This window comes from Cygnus olor, chromosome 6 (assembly GCF_009769625.2).
Source record: "Cygnus olor isolate bCygOlo1 chromosome 6, bCygOlo1.pri.v2, whole genome shotgun sequence".
Classification (NCBI taxonomy): Eukaryota; Metazoa; Chordata; class Aves; order Anseriformes; family Anatidae; genus Cygnus; species Cygnus olor.
Window position 1 is genome coordinate 37,970,003 of NC_049174.1, and position 12,739 is coordinate 37,982,741.

At 36.9% G+C, this 12,739-nt stretch overlaps 1 protein-coding gene across 13 annotated transcripts in view; it reads left to right on the forward strand.

Moving 5' to 3' along the window:
• MBD5 (methyl-CpG binding domain protein 5) overlaps positions 1-12,739 on the forward strand; it is a 137,353-nt gene that overhangs the window by 70,244 nt on the left and 54,370 nt on the right. For 9 of the 13 annotated variants that reach the window (XM_040562119.1, XM_040562121.1, XM_040562122.1 and 6 more), the window contains exons 3-4: positions 2,946-3,080; positions 7,750-7,941. The gene's annotated coding sequence lies outside the window, so the exon portion shown is untranslated. Of the gene's footprint in view, positions 1-1,383; positions 1,480-2,945; positions 3,081-7,749; positions 7,942-12,573; positions 12,632-12,739 lie in introns of those variants that run through there. The other 4 variants (XM_040562110.1, XM_040562117.1, XM_040562118.1 and 1 more) reach the window with 2 other exon arrangements.

The window sequence follows — 12,739 nt, forward strand, 5'->3', positions numbered from 1 at the left end:
TTAATCCTTTTTTTTTTTTTCTTTTTTTTTTTTTAGTATTTCTAACAACTGTTCTTAGATGAAAAGGAGGAAAAGGCAAATTGGTGTTACACAGAACTAAAATTATTTGGTTCTCATCTCAGTTCTCATCAGTTTCACAGTTATCTCTATATTAAATTAAAGATCAGTGAAGGAGAAAAGTAGATTGCATTTCCATTGTGAGCTAGAAAATAGAATTGCGTGTACAACAGGTATGCAAAGTAGCTAATGGAAACGAACCGTAAGTTTTGAAAATGCTGTGTAAGATGAATGAAAATAATTTTTAAATTACTCATTTAATTCTCAGATGTTGTCACAAAACCAAAATAAATTGGAATGCATGATTATTTGAGAGAACCTCTAGTTTTCATACCTTTCACGCCCAAAGCTCGAGCATTAACTTCATCAAAATATCAAGAACAAGGAAGCAGAAAACATATTACTGTTTAATGTACAAAATGCGGGCAAATGCTTGCCATAGCAACCAGCAGTTAGGTAAGATGAGTGCTATGGCACATGGGCCTGCACTCCGCTTACCTCTTTATTACCCAAGGTTGTACATTGAAGTGATTTTCCTCATAGTTGGAAACTGATCTATTTGTCAATTTGATTGTTTTCGTTCGGTTTTTAAATTGCCGGGTGAAGATTGCATGTATGCTGTTTCTGAATAGTAGTGTGCACCTTTCCTGTCAAAACCAAGGCTTTTCATAGAATAAGTCTTTTCGTATTTGTAAGATATATTATTAGTGCTTGTCACTTTCTTTATGAAGGTATCAGATTTGTAGGATTTATAGGATTGAGACTATTGACTAAATTGATGTCTCTGATTTTCCCCTCTTGCAAATTAAAAATCCATCTCTTCTTCTTTCCTGTAAATGGAAGCAAAAAAAAACTCGATAGTATCCCTTTTTACATCTTCCCTGTTCAAAGCTGCATCCACTCAAATGACACCATTCCCAACCTGTGAAAAATGTTGGTATGTTAGCCTTCTAGCTACATATCACATACGTAAAACAAATATGTTGGTATGTTAGCCTTATAGCTATGTATCACAGAAGTAAAACAAACGTGTTAGTATGTTAGCCTTACAGCTTTAGCTAATTTTTAAATTAGCTTCGTTAAAAGATCTGCCTTTTCTTGTACGGCTTGTAGCTTTCGTGTTTTGCAGTTAGCATGTTGCGGTGTTGGGCACTTAACATGCATTCTTGAAGTTATATTAATGTGGCCAGCTTGCTCTGGTACAAAAGAGCAGTACGCTTGTAAAAGGCCATGTGCTTGTGCAGAGGTTGTCTTGGAAGGTAGGAGACTTGTTTCTTGTTTTCTTAGGTCATCTGTTTTATGTTCTAATTTCATTTTCTCCAGCTACCATGTCTAGGAAATATTTGGATAATATACGTGAACGTTAGTCAGTAATGAAACAAGATTATCCGTTTCCAACAGCTTTAGGATGACTTCTATCAGGTACTCAGAACACATTTTTAGACATACTTACCTACTCTTTGGTATTAGAACAGTTAAAATTTAGAATTGGGATCATATATTTTGCATATGCAGACAGCTAACTATTCCTCTTACTTCAACGATGAAATAATATACCAGAGTCCTACTGTGAAACCCAGGGAAGAAAACATTTTCAATAGCGCAGTATTTTAAAGTAAAATGACTTAGGAAATGTATCGGATTTCCCGCGCCACCCAGGCTATCCGTCCCTGCGTGCTGCTCCTTCCTCTGCAGCCAGCACCAGCGTGCCTCCAGCCCCAGAGATTAGGGCACCGATCTAGGTTAAGACTAATCCCGCAGAAATACACAAATCGGCTCCCTTATCTGATTCTCTGGAGCATCGGTAGCGGGCGAAGAGAGGGAGCAGGAACTACAGCAGGAGCCACTTAGTGGAGGCTGGGCTGTGCCCTCCAACGGGTAAGGAGCTACCCGCTGGGGATTTCCTGCTCCGCAGCGTTCCAGAAAATGAAGAAAATGGGAAAAAAGCCAGTGCCCAATGAGTTCTTAGCATCCCACCGTGGTGCTGACAGAGCCCAGATGTAAGCGAGGTCTTCGGGATGGATGGATGGAGCTTCCAGGTCTGCGCTGGGGAAACCTGAAGATGCTGTGACCCATCTTGTTTGTCCAAACAGAGTCACGCAGAGATAGTGTCGCCACCTCTTTATGCTGGTTTTAAGAATAAAGTTGAGTACAGGGCCCTGGTTAGGTGGAGCTTGTGACTTTCAGTCACGCGTTCCTGTCACAGAATTTGCTGTGGCTGTTTGCTTTAGGAAAAAAAAGAAACAGTAAAATGCCTGCAAATCTAAAATCTATGTTCCATTGTTTCCAAGCTACCCAATTTTTTTAATGTTAATTTATATATATGTGAGCATGTGCGTGCATATATGTGTATATAAATAATATGTTAATTACAAACACTGGATGTCTTTTTAACTGTTTTAGTTTTTTGAAGTTTTGGAGGTAGATCTTCTCAAGAACATCTAATATTAAGTCCATTTATCCATTCCACAATATATAGACACTGTTTCTTTAGCTTTAGATTCTGTGGAAGTGTAACGCAATGGAGGATAGAGCCACTCCACCCTACCCTTGGACACCAGTGTATTCCTGTGGTTTTGCATTTTATGGTCAATGAAGAAAGAGAGGTCCTCCCAGAGGGCAGTTGAGAATGTAGGTGTATTTCAGACTAGATTAGATTCATATATTTTGAATCAGATTTCAGACTCTACCTTTCTTCACTGACTACTGAGGGAGCCTATGTAAACTAACTAATTTTGTTCAGTGTTTGCTTTTGTGACTGTCCCCATGGTTTTTGTGTGGTGAAGCAGTCTGTTAGAGAAGCCATGCAGCCTGTATTAAGTACAGGTATTGATACTTTGTCTTTCTGCAAGTCTTGTCTTACTAAAACATGTTTTATTTTATTGCAGGAAGAAGAGACTTAATCACAGCATAACGGGCAGAGAAACGTAAAGGCTCGAAGAAACAATACTTCACTACTTCTTTCCAAAAGTCAAGACCCACCAAAATCTGCTGGATTCCTCCACCAGTCTTCCGGATTTGAGGTACGTGGATTCCCTCGTTCCCACTGTTTCTCTTCCCATGACATATGCATGGGTAGCAAACAGTGACTTGAAATTTTAGAATTTTTAGAATTTTCCTCTGAAGAAACGTGTTTACATTGTACTCGTGTACTGCACACTTACATCTTTATTTCATTTCTTCGGCGTGACAGAAAGAAATGCTGGGCTTCCAGTAGGCTGAAGGAACAAGCAGCATGGTTTATCTGGTGATGTCGGTGTTGACAAGCAGTGCCGCTGCTACCAATTAATGATGTCATGTTCATTTCTGGTGTTACAGAGGATACCCAATTACGAAATAGCATTTCTCGTGACTTGACCGCTTAACAAAATAAACTCAGGAATTACAGATGGTAAAGTCAGACAGTATGAGATGGGATGCTTGTAACCAAGTTTCTAAGCTTTTGACAGATTTTTCCAGCCTGGAGTCCATGACTGGTTTGGGATATACTCTTTTGGAGGAACATTTCTCGGTTGTACCACAGGGTAAATGGAAAGAAGACATGAGAGTATGAGAGAGCCAATAAACAAGCTGACTGCTTTGGAAGACATATAGTTAAAACATACCTTAAAAATTGAAAGCAGACTGGCTGAGTGCCATTCTTTTTCTCTACACATTCCTGACAGCACACAATTGAAAAGTTCCTGAGTTTGTTTCTTTTACTGGAAGATCATTTTTTTGGCATTTTTCATTTCACTTCATGAAAAGTAGAGTGTCTTTAATTTTAGATACCAAACTAAATACTCAAATACCATAGTTGTAAGAATATTGTATGTATCTTAAGAGATTAGATGGGGACAGGATTTTTTTTAATCTGTTATCACAGACTTGTTATGTAAATAGAAAGCTCAGAAGCAAACGAGAAAGCACATTCACTGAAAAAACAGATGGCTTTTCCCCAGCAATACGTCCACCATTAGATTCCTGCAACTTGGTGAGAACTCACTGGAAAATTTATTGTTACGGATATGCATGCAGTAGAAAAAATAAACATATTGCAGTCACTGTGAAAGTCCTATACTTATCTCTGAATGATAAAAATAAACTGGTCTCTTCATGCATGGTGCAGCGCTGACTGTTTAATAAGGGCTAGGATGGTCTGTGACAATCACTGTCTTAACATTAAATAGCAGATTTCCAGAATTGTAAGTGCTTTCTTCAATGTTAAGTGCCCATTTTATAACAGAATAAAAAAAATTCAATCCCTTACAATTTTTACAAATAATTGTTTTAATTCTTTATCATGAAACCTGATTTCTCTTAGTAGGCAAAGAAGAATCAAGAGGCTGGATAAAAAGAGAGGGAGAGCAAGACTTTCAGGAGGGGAAAAGCAATATAGAACCTATTGAATTAGCCACAAAAATTCTCTTGACTCACCACATAAGACCCTTTTGAGGGTCGTATAAGACACTGGCAATGTGTGCTGAGTATTTGTAAAACTGTTCACTGTAGCTAGTCGGCTATGTCTTTGATACTATTATTTTGATGCTAGTAGGTTTGTAAATGAAATAGGTATACTAGAGGTAATTTTTTTACCAGCAGAAACTTGAGTTACTTCTTTGCTTACACGTTTCCATTTCCATGTGTTCAGTACAGACAACTCTTATAATTAATGTATTGTTACTATTTTATTTGGATACTGTAAGTTAAAAAACAGGTAACTTACTTGAATTCATTTTAGTAACTCTTTTCTGTCAATTTTGTGAGGCCTCTTTTAGAAGCTTCTTTTACTGATGCTACTTAAATCTCCAGTACTGTCCACGTGACCTGGTTATTTTAAGCCCTGGTATGACATAGGTTTCATTGTTGGGCTATTTCATCCATCTGTTGGAATGGTTTCCAGTAAATTAGTTTTACATTGTTTGCTGTGATTATGCTCAAGGAAGGCCTTTACAACAACATCTCATATCAATACCTTTCAATGTGTTTAAACATTATAGTTTTACTACGGATATAATAATCTTCGGATAAAATATATTTCTGTGCAAATTCTTTAATGCAAATTTTACCATTTTTCTATTTGTTTTGATCCCGTAAGAGCTAGTTACGTTACAAAGCCATGAATTCTTAAAGCATTTATCCATAATTTTATGAATAACAAGAAATGGTGCTGGTTTGTTTTCTTCAAATATTCCATGCAGCTTTCATACAGAGGAAATTACGTACAGAGGAAACAAGTTAAACTTGGTCGTTTCTAAAATTAGAGAAGAAATTACATTTAAATTGTGCCATTTATATGTCAGATTTCGAGATTTAGAATTTGTGAGTAATTTAGAAAACATTGGCGCTCAGTTTCTTGATAGCTCACAGTAGCAGCTCGGGCCCATTGCTGGGAGCCCCACAACGTAAGCCCTGTGGAGGCTTCAGAGGAGAAAGCTCAGTGCCTTCCCTGCTTTGTGAGATTTGTGTCTGTCCCCCAACATCCTCCTCCTTTTGTGCGACGTCTGACTTTGAGTCTCCTTCACTGCAGCTCTCCCCATTGACTGCCCCAATTCCTCACCCACTAAAACGCAGTAGCTTTTTCCAGTCACATACACTACATATTTAGATCCGTATGATTCCTTGCCTTTATAAAGTCACGTTGTTCTGCTTTGTTTGTTTTAAGCCCTTTTAATGACGGGGAAGAGGCTTTATTTTACTAATAGCAGCAATATTAATTTTGTTATTATGTTTCATTATTTATCTTTCATCATTTTAATAACAGATATGGAGCGGATAATCTGGAAAGAAGTAACTGCTGTCACTTTTTTGCCAGTTTTCTTTATCTTTAGACTTTGTAGAAACAGAAGATGGAGACGAAAGCCTGCTTTGTTCCAAATTGTTCAAAGATAACTTTTTATCTGGTTCCTGGTGCTCAGGGACTGGACTGCAGATGTTAGCCTCATAGCCACCACCGGTGTACCTTGTTAGCATTCTAGATAAATACAAGCGTTCGGTGTTAAGAACATTTAAACCCTGTAATGTTTGGAAGTATTAACTAGATGGTGCTTAAATATGAAAGATGTCTGGGGCCCCCATCATTAAGAAATGTGAACAGTAAGAACTTGATGCAACATATATTTACAAGTTCATAGGGACGTCATTTCAAAATGATATTCGTTACAGAAGAACTACAGGAAGTTGATCATTTTCCTTCTAACTAGTTTGCATATGAAAAACTAAAACTGGTCCCTGAAAGGCTCTACTGGGTTGGTAAATGCAATGGGGGGGGGGGGGGAAACTATTTTCACAAAATGTTGTGGCCTGACTTTACCCCTTAATTAGGTGCTCATCAAATGATAACTCAAATTATGTCTACTAATAAAGTCCATAAAAGCTAAAGACCAGGTCATCACCAAGACAGCAAAAAAAAAAAAAAAAAAAAAAGGTTTTGCCTATAATCTTTAAGATATTTTAAGAATCATAGTAAATACTGTATGTGGTATTTGCTGCCAGTGTTCTTTCTGTGACTTACCTGCTTATATCCAGCATGTGGCTTATCTGAAGCTTTTGTTACACACTTTGTATGAATGTTTTTTCTGTTAGGGGAAAAGGTTTTTTGCAAGACCTTTACTTTGATGACAAATGTTTTTAAAAGATTCCAAGTAAGTGATTTGTAAATCAGAACAAATTCTTTAGGCCTTCTGTAGGATTCACAAATCATTGATTGGCTATGTTGCATCCATTTGCATGGAAGATTTTTTCGAAAGATGTAAATGCTTTGACACACAAAATCCCCTACAGTTCTGAATTTGTTAAAAGTGTATTTCTGGTCTGTAACAATGCTCGTACTTAGTCCTTGGTGTTTCAGGTATAACGCTTTAAGGGCCAACATTAACTCTTTTGGTTACGTCTTTAACCTAATGAGCTCCAATCCATTTCACCTCTAAAAGAAGTAATTAATTGACTTAAAGTCCTGCAAAGATTGTTAGCTCCTTTCAGTGTCAGAGAAATTGAAGCTGTCACACTCAGAGCCTAACCAACTGTGTGCAAGTGGGGGACTGCAGGTACATTTTGATGTTGTTTCTGGAGGAAACGGCTCAACAGCAGCCCAGTGCTTTTATTTGTAAGAGGCAGGTGTTACTGTAATATCCAGGTTCTCTTACAGTTTACCAGAATCCATGTACTGGTGTAATAGCTCATAAACAACACTGGTAGATACTTTTACGTAGCTAGGGCTATTTAGAGCAATTTTAATTTTAAGAGAATCACTGCATTTTTTATTTTTAGGTGTATGCATGTATGTATATATATATTTATTTTTTTCTCATGCAGTATTAGCTGCAGTATTGTAACTCTCTATAACCTAGAAGTAGGGATTTCTTGCCCTACTTGTTGAAGGTTTTTAGCATGCATCAGGACAAGTACAGTTGTCTGAAGACATGACCTTCTTCGGATGATACAGTTTCCATACTAGTTCTGTCATTATAAAAATCCATATACTCATTTTTATAGATATCTACCAATTCTTGTGGACAATGAACCATCATAATTTAGTAAAAGGTATCTTTTAATATCAGTTTCAGTCAGAGCCATCCTAGTGTTCTTTAAAAGCAAGTATTATCTCGATTTTTGCTACAAAGTAATTGGATAAAGTCATAGAAAGCAATCAAGAAAAGTGAAATAAAAACATTTGCTTCATTCTTTAATTTACATAATGTACTGTTTCAACAGATGTAACGTGGGGTGCAGGAGTTCCTCAGCTGAGGGGTGTACTATGACAAGGAGCCAGCCTCAATGGACATTGCCCATTATCGAGAATTAAACAGGAGAATATCTAAAGCAAAGCTGAAAGTGCATCGAGAATTGTCAGAAGCCTAAATATACCCAAAGTAACTAGAAGCAAGACCATGAGGAGTAATGTAGGTAAGTATTCCAAAGTAAATCAGGGCATTTCTTAAACCGTGAAACTTTTGGTTTTATTTTGATAGTTTTATGCTGTGGTAGTAAAGATTGTCACAAAACGTATTTCAAGTAATACAACACAAAAGATTCGAGCCAATGGTAAAAAAAAAAAAAAAAAAAAAAAAAAAAAAAAAAAGAACAGTAGATGTCATTGAATGGTGCTGAAGTAGAAAAGTAAACAAGTTAGCAATTCATACCTTTATATGAGATAGTGCGCCTATACGTGGACCTTTGCAATAACAGAACAAAGAAGAAAAAGGCATTCTTGACCTAGATTTAACAGATTTTATTGAAACAGTGTACGAAGTACGGTATTTTAATGGTAAGAAAGTCATCACTTTGTGGCAGCGTGATGCATGTGGACTACTAGTCATAATTGGTGGTAATATATTTTGACATAATTAAACAATTGAATTCCACTTATTTGTATCGGAAAATATTCAGCACCATTCTTGACCTAGATTATATTGTAGTAGCAGAGTGTAGCTGCCTTGCCCTGAGATGAAGCCCGAACTTTGCAGTTAAATGTAAAATGAAATGTGCTTGTTCTTATACATTTTCATAATCAAAATACAAGGTTATACCATGTCAACAACCAGCAGATGGAGAAAAAGAACGTCCTAGGAAGCTCAAAGAACACACTAGGAAACTGAGCTATAAATAACAGGCTAATTCCATAGCTTTAAGATTTCTCCAAAGCTTTTTTAAATCCCTCCAGAAAAGACTGAAGAGATCCCTAATCTGAAGTGCCCCACTTGAAGAAATATATATGTTTTTCTTTTAAAATAAATTTCTGTTAATCTACAAGAGATTGTTTGGACATCTTAAAGAGTCAGGGTAGTGTCTGTACTGTACCCATTGCTTCAAAGTAAGATTTTTAAACACATGGCTGCATTTTCATTCTTATCAGTGACTTCTTCTTCAGAGAAAATACAGAATTCTGTCTGATCGTCTCTGAACTGATATGTGCAGTATTCACACAGAATACTTGATGTTCACAACTCATTTTGAATCTCTATTTGTTTTAGAGAGCCATCCCGTTCAGTAGAAGAATCTAACAGAAGAGCAATCTTCTTAGGTCGGATTTTGTGAAAATTTGGAAGACCTGTTGATATTTTTTTCCTTTTTCTTTTTTTTCTTTCCTTAAATTGTACCTATGGAATATAACACCGTGGCTATATTCAGAAATATTTGTTTTTCTGGCTTATAGACTTAATACTATAAATTCTTGAAAGCAGACTTTGAGATTTAGTGCAATATTTCCTAGGACATGCGGCTATGTACTGACCTCCAACTGGACTTCATGCCACCGAGGTCATCCAATCCAGCCCTGCTCAGAGCAGGGCCAACTTCAGAAGGGTTCCCCCGAGCTTTGTCAACTTGAGATTTGCACGTCTCCAAGTTTGAGTTGAGTTTGAGTTGAAGGCTGCAATAAAGTCTTCCCTTCACCATCTCTTCTTGAGCACCTCCTTCCATAATGACTCCTTCACTCCTTAAAAATGTCTTTTACTTTCTGCACTAATGTTTTGCTTCAAAAAAGGCTTTCAAAATAATACTTTTTTTAAAAATACTTCTAAATTTCTCTTGTATGTTCCCTCGACAAGAGAAGGATGATTGGAGAGCTTGGAAAAAAATAAAGATCACAAATAGTCATTCCTAAAATGCTGGGAATTTTTACAAACAGGAGTCATGCATGAGGCTCTGCAAGTCTTCACTGTCAGTGAAACATTAGAATATATTTTGCAGTACTCAACGCGACACTTTAAAGAAAATTTTTATTAGTTAGAAGAAGGCAAAGCAGAGCAACAAACTAGTGGCACATCTAGAAAGTAGGACTGATAAAGAGAAGCAGAAAGAATTAGGTTTGTTTGTTGCAGGAAGAAAAGAAAAAGAACCCTGTAGGATGGACTTAAGGCTCTAAAAAAATGAGAGTTTTATAAAAGCAATGGTAGCAGTTGCTCTGTAGATTTAAAAAATAAAACAAAAATTGCACCAAGACTTTATTTAGAATAGGCATAAAGATAAAACAGCCCAACTTTACCTCATACCTGACTGCAAGTATGGATGAAAAACTGAGATACTTTGCCTCTATCTGCCATGAAATATATGACTGGAATTTTTTTTAAATGCCTATAGAAGCAGCTTTCAGAGCTGATTTTGGGAAGTATGACCTTCCCTCACTGCCAGTGGGCTGACCAGGTTTGCTCACCAAGATCCTGCTTCAGCTCCTCGGTTTGTGCAGTTCTGTTGACTTAATTGTGGAATGAGATTTGTTTTATTTTCCTGAGAACTTTTTCTGTTGCTGATAATCTGCTTCAAGTTACATAGTTTAAGGTATATGGTATTCACAGTCTTTACTTACAGCACTTTTAAGGAAAAAAAAAAATTTTTTTTTATAAAATGCTTTGAAAATTCCATATTTAAAATGGACTGAAATTGAGGTTCAGCAACCCTTCGAAGTTTGCCATTCATTTCCTTGAATTCAGACTGCCACTGAGATAGTATGCCCAAGTGTCACATAAAAAATAAATACATTTTTTTTAAATGAAGGAAGCTATCTGTAGCTTCAAATTCACGTTTCTTAGATTTTTCTGCCAAGAGTTCATGGCTTTTGTTCGTGATGCTGATGGCTTTGTTTGTTTATAGATGGGTTGGGTTTATTTGTGTGACAGAATATATTTGTTACCAAATGAAATTCTTTTAATCAAGGTCTAAGCATGTTGTAATTAAGAGCTGACTAAAGAATTCTTTGCCTACATGCTTTCCAGTAGCTCACTTTTTGGAGGATGATGCCAGAATATGTTAAATATCTGTGTTATGTACCTGCCTTCTGCGTTTCCACAGACTTTCAACGTTTTTCAAGCTTATTCAGAGGATAAAGGCCTGTTTGAGTTCTAACTTGGGATCTGACACAACACATTGTCATCTGTTTGGGATGAAGTAGTGCACTTTCTGGATTCTCATCTTTAATGGAGATTTGCTCTTAAACTCCTGGGTGTAATGCATCCTTACGGGGACACGGGGTTTTGAATTCTGGCTGCCTGGGGTCCTTCACCCTCCTTTTTGTTTGCTCTGCTTTGATGAGCTGGCGCAGTGCTCTTGTCAAGCCTGAATGTGATTCACCCTTTTGTTTAGTTCCTTCTGAAGAGACTGAAACCTTTTTTTTGGTGTAGCTTAGGGTTTGTGCAGTTTATTGTACGTGTAGTAAAATCTGGTTTTGTAGTGCATCAAGTGAGCTCTGGATAGCTGGCAGAGCAGAGAGCATCGTTGCCTTGTGTCTTGCTCTACCTTAAACCTAATGATACTGGGAAGAGATGCAATACCCGTCTTTTGTAGTGTTTAACTGTTTGGGACTGGTGAGTAATCGTGCTCCCAGGAAGCCTTTGAGGTTCTGTTCAGTACCTAAACCACTCACTACGGTTTTGTGGAGGGGGAAAGAGGGTTCTTAAGGGTAAGGAAAAACCTTTTATGTGAAGTATGCTCGACAGCCTAATATCCTTTTGTAGAGGCACAGCATATTGGCTTTTGTTGATACAAGTCCAGGTAGCCAAAGGTTTTGCCTTTCCAAGACTTTGTTAACCCTGGAGAGAACCGTTCAGCAGTAGCAAAAGAATTTGCTTTTAGAAGCCCAAAAGTCTGTTGTGCAGAGGGGTTCTTTAGACACTTACTGACAATGCCCAGACTTCTGTCGTAGGTTACAGCCTGGTAACCTAGAAGCTGCATGTTCCCCATCTCGGTGTCCTGAGTTACTCATACTTTTTTCCAAAATTGTGCTTCTGCAAACACGTGCAGAGAATTTCTTTTCAAGTATCTAAAATCTAGATTTTAGTGTAGTTTGGATGGCAAAACATTTCCAAGGAAAGTTTCACGACACTTGTACTGAAGTAGAGAATAGAATGCTTTTTATTATCATAAAAACAAATGTTTCATTTTCCAGGAGCCAGACTGGTCCTCACACTTAATGGGATAATGCAATTTATCCTTATTAAGGTGTCAGTGTGAAAAAGTCTCATAATTGTTATGTAAAATTTCAACCAAAAATATACAGACATTAAGATTTAGATACTTGGCTCATTTTAGTAGGCTAAATATACCTTGCCATTCTTAAATGTAAATCTCTGAGTGTAGGGGATGGTAAGCCTATGAGTCAGAGTCCCTAATAGAGCAGCCTGGAGAGGATAGACACAGATACGTGGTGTTCTCATCTCTCCCTGGGACAGCAAGACAGGAGAGAGGTTTTTGAGTCACAAAACACAAAATGTTATTGGAAACTCATGGCATGTGTACACTGTTGCTGGAATACAAAGTGAACTTTAATAGAGTGCTTTATGAAAGAAAAAAAGAAGTTGTACGTTAATATTTTCTTAAACGTTAGATTGTCTTTTCTGTGCTTGTGATGTTTTTTCTGGAAATCAACTGTGCGCAAGATGCAAAGTGCAAACAGGTATTCATTTCAGAATTTCAAAGAAACCTCTCCAATTAGATGTTTATAAATTTGAAGGAATGAGTAAGAATCATTTAATACTGAACTCTTAGCATCACAGGAGGACCATATTGCTTATCTTCACTTTCAACTGATTCTTTGTTTTTCAGCTTGGAGTTAACAAGATGCTAATATCCACCTTAAATCTAATGCTTAATGAGGAAAAAGGTCAGGCTTGCCTTTTTTTTTTTTTTAAATCCTGTATCTTACTGTTTATTAGCATATTAAAAAGTACTTCAAATTTGTATTAATTCATATTTATTAGATAACAAACCA